This window comes from Camelus ferus, chromosome X (assembly GCF_009834535.1).
Source record: "Camelus ferus isolate YT-003-E chromosome X, BCGSAC_Cfer_1.0, whole genome shotgun sequence".
NCBI classification, from domain to species: Eukaryota; Metazoa; Chordata; class Mammalia; order Artiodactyla; family Camelidae; genus Camelus; species Camelus ferus.
In genome coordinates this window covers 58,664,844-58,669,266 of record NC_045732.1, presented here as the reverse complement: position 1 = coordinate 58,669,266, position 4,423 = coordinate 58,664,844, and the positions used below count along the sequence as shown (strand labels likewise).

At 34.0% G+C, this 4,423-nt stretch overlaps 1 pseudogene; it reads left to right on the top strand.

Annotated features, from left to right (window-relative positions):
- The first annotated feature begins 226 nt into the window (after positions 1-226).
- LOC102509652 lies at positions 227-1,908 on the top strand (annotated as a pseudogene).
- The last annotated feature ends 2,515 nt before the right edge of the window (positions 1,909-4,423 follow it).

The window sequence follows — 4,423 nt, the reverse complement described above, 5'->3', positions numbered from 1 at the left end:
AAACATAGACAAACACAGGGCCTTCCGGGGTCATACTGTTTACTTGGCCCACAGAACGCCTTTTTGCTTTAAGAAGTTTCATGCTCCCAATCTCTGAATTCTGGAAGCCTGCTGGGCATAATATTACCACACAAAACTGTTAATTTGCTTTCTTCATACTTGGGCCGTAATACGATTCTTTCTCTTTCAGGTGTTGGTGTTGAATATACCTTATTAGCATATTAAAATGGCTGCTTCCAAAGACGCCATCCCTTCCTTGTCGGAATACCAGTGCCAGATCTGTGTGGATATCCTAATCGAACCTGTAACACTGCCTTGTAAGCATACACTCTGTAAATCATGCTTCCAGTCGACTGTCGAAAAGGCAAGTTTGTGCTGCCCCTTCTGTCGCCACCGGGTCTCTTCGTGGGCGCGGTACCATACCCGAAGAAATTCTCTCGTCAATATGGAACTGTGGGAGACAATTCAAAAACACTATCCAGAGGAATGCAAGCGTAGAGCCTCTGGGCAGGAATCCAAGGAAACAGTTGATGAGCATCAGCCAGTTCGCCTGTTAAGTAAACCTGGGGAATTAAAAAGAGAATATGAAGCAGAATTATGCAAGATGGAGGCAGAGCGACGAGCCAGGGAGGAAGAAGAAAACAAAGCCAGTGAAGAATACATTCAGAAATTACTGGCAGAGGAGGAAGAAGAGGGAAAAAGGCAGGCAGAGGAAAGGCGAAGAGAGATGGAGGAACAACTGAAAAGTGATGAAGAGCTGGCAAGGAAGCTAAGCATTGAAATTAACAGTTCCTGGGAGGAAAGTATGTCGGCGTCGCCCTTCAATTTAAGAAAATCTGATCGACTTGCAGCCAAGTCAAAAAAGAAAAATAAGAACAAACAAACAAACACTGGAGATACTCAGAAGTATTTGTCACCTGAATCTCAACTTGCATCAACATCAGAGTTTGAAGTTGTACAAGAAGACAGGAAAAAACACATATCTAAGGAAACTGACCACAGTGATGTAAAGACCCCTACAAAGCAAGACATAGAAGTGGACAAAGATATGCCAACATGCTATCCACAAACATACCTTGAAATTCAAGAACAAGGTGCAAAATCTTCAATGGAGTCACCTATGCCTCCGTTATGTACCAGTGATAAAAAACGGTGCCTTAAAGTAACAGTCAAAACAAGACCAGACAAGAAAGATGAAGGGTTATGTGTCATACTTCATGAGGAACCTAAAGCCAGAGTTCCCTACTTTGGAGAAGCTGCAGATGAGCCTTGTGGCCAAACAGAGAGTGGGTGTACTGGATCTGACACAGTGGAGACAGAAAATGAAGTCTTACCTACTGATCAATAAAAATATCTCCCAAAGAAAAAAAAAAAAAACAATAATCTTTGTTTGAGAGAGCCAGAGATCCATGCTTTTCTGCAAAAAGAAGAAAAATGTTCCCCGAAGCTTCCTCAGAACAAGAGGACACAGAAATCAACTTTACCCAAAAACTCATAGATTTGGAGCATCTACTTTTTGAGAGACATAAAAAGAAGAACAGGGCAGGTTATTAGCATTACAGCTTCAGAAAGAGGGGGATCAAGAACAACTGAGGCCAAACTGGCAAAAAGGATTCCCAGATGAGTATCAGTTACGTGCTACATCCTCACCCCCAGACATTACTAAACGGACAGAGGAAGAATCCCAAAGATAGGAACTTCAAAAGACAAACTGTTCTAGAGCATCCAAAACCTCAGAGAGGCTCAGAAAATGAAAATTGGCAACCTTCTTTAAAGATCCAGTTGAAACGTTCAGTTAATGGGAAAAAGATACCAAATTCTACTAGAGATAAATGTAATGTATCTAAAACTGCTCATTCCCTACAGCCTAGTAAGTCACAGAAAAGTATTTTTCAGAAGTTTCAGTGATACACAAAGTAATGCATGGGTAAAGGGAGTGTTTTATAATCTAGTGAAGCTGGACTGTGAGGCTCTCTATCATAGATTCTTATTCTTATAAGTTTTTTTAAAATTAGTTCTGCTGTGTTGCAAACTCACTGTCCTCAATTACAGGACAATCTTTGTTATTACAAGGGAGAAGTATACAAAGGTGTTTCTGCCAAACTCAGTGGCAAGCAAGAGGCCTGCTCCTTTCCTTTTTTAATAACTTTGATGTACTAAGTTGACAGTCCTTAAGGATATAAAAATGCCTTGGCCAACTTCCAAGAAATCTTCATTTCCATGCATTTCCTAAAAAATGCATATTTTATGGCCTTTGCTCACCTTTTTGTCCTGACTAGTAATCAAAGCAACTTTATAGTATTACCAAGTAGTTAAGGAATCCAGGTGGAGTTTAAAATCTGTTTTCTTGCAATTTACCCATGTATTTGCAGAACACTTGAAATGCATCTTCCCTAACACTAAAGTAATGTAATTTCCATGTCCACTTTACTTTTTTAAGTATTATAGCATTTTCTTTGACTTAAAATGGGTTCGGTTTGACATGAAATAAGAAAAATCAGTTTTCTGGAAAATTAGGGGTTAGTTAACAGAAAGGAAACTAGATTCTTGATGCAAAAGGAGCTAAGAGTTGAGATGAGGCTGAGTGGGCTGGATTGACAATTTGGAAGCATTGGTACGGAGTAGATGATCAGACAACTGGGTCCAGAGTGGAGTAGTACATGTTGTTCGGCAAAGTGTTCTTCCTTGTCCTTTTTTTGCTAAAATAGACTAAAATCTGTGTTTTCATCGAACCAATATTGCTTAAAAGCAATTTCACTTTACATTTTAGGGTAGACATTGTTGTAACGCCTCAAATCAAAAGTTACTTAATTAACTCTTCCTAGAATAGTCTGGACCAAAAAAGGAGGAAAAATAGGGTAATGTGTTTACGATTTACATATCTAAGCACTTAACTTGCCTGTGAAGAAATCTTCCTGACGTAAGTTGATTTGATTTTAAGATACAGTTTTAATTTCTCAGTTTGTCTTTCTGATAGTCCTACCATCTATGCATTTTTATGAGAAACTAGTAAATGTCTTGTGTTAGTCATTAGAATGTATGGATACTTTTCCTTCCATTTCTTTGGAAGGGATATGAGAGTGTTTAATTTCTCAGGGAGTGCTAAAACTACAGAGATTGAGAATCTGGAAATATAAATAATTTTTTAAAATTAAAAAAATATATATATATATATTTGTCAGAATGAATACTTGATTTTAACATATGCTCCCTTAGTACAAAACTATCTGAAACAGACTTTGGAAATGCTGAGGTCAATCCAAAATAACAAGTATATTTTCAAATAATTTTATAAGAGCAAATACTTGGTTCAATATTGCCTAATAGTTGAAATAATGTTTAAGGCCATATTCCAAGGCATAAAATGGCATTAGATGTTTTTCCCTAGTTCTAAATTCAGTATTTCTGTGAAAATACTTCACTAGTACATAATTATTTATGAGTTATTGAATTTTTGCAGGCAAGTCATATATTACAACAACCAAATCTTTTTATTACACAAAACATTACCTTACTAATATAGATGGGATACAGGGATACAACAAAAGCATCTGTGAGAAACAGCAGTTTCTTATTCAGAACTCATAATACCTTCAGGGTATTTTATACTCTTACTATAGTTATCTTTGAGGAGTTTATATTGTATTCATAGTAAATAGAATCCTAAGACATGCAATAATAAGACAAAGTAAATATTAGTTTTATTTTTAGTTTAATCCATATTTCATAAGTCACTTTCTGTTAAATACAATTAATTCAATAGGTAACAAACATTTATATATGTATTACATAAAATTGTACTAGCAGTTGTTAATTAAAATAGTTTATGCACTTAATAAGACAAAGTATATATTAGTTTTACTTTTACTTTAATCCATATTTCATAAGTCACTTTCTGTTAAATACAATTAATTCAATAGGTAACATTTATATATTTATTACATAAAATTATAATAGCAGTTGTTGATTAAAATAGTTTATGAAAATAAGACAAAGTAAATATTAGTTTTACTTACTTTAATCCATATTTTATAAGTCAGTTTCTGTTAAATATAATTAATTCAATAGATAACAAACATTTATATATTTATTACATAAAATTGTAATAGTTGTTAATTAAAATATTTTCTGCAAGTAATAAGACAGAGTAAATCTTATTTTTATTTTTAGTTTAATCCACATTTTATGTCACTTTCTGTTAAATACAATTAATTCAATAGGTAACAAACATTTATATATGTATTACATAAAATTGTAATAGCAGTTGTTAATTAAAATAGTTTATGCACATAAGACAAAGTAAATATTAGTTTTATTTTTACTTTAATCCATATTTCATAAGTCACTTTCTGTTAAATACAATTAATTCAATAGGTAACATTTATATATTTATTACATAAAATTATAATAGCAGTTGTTGATT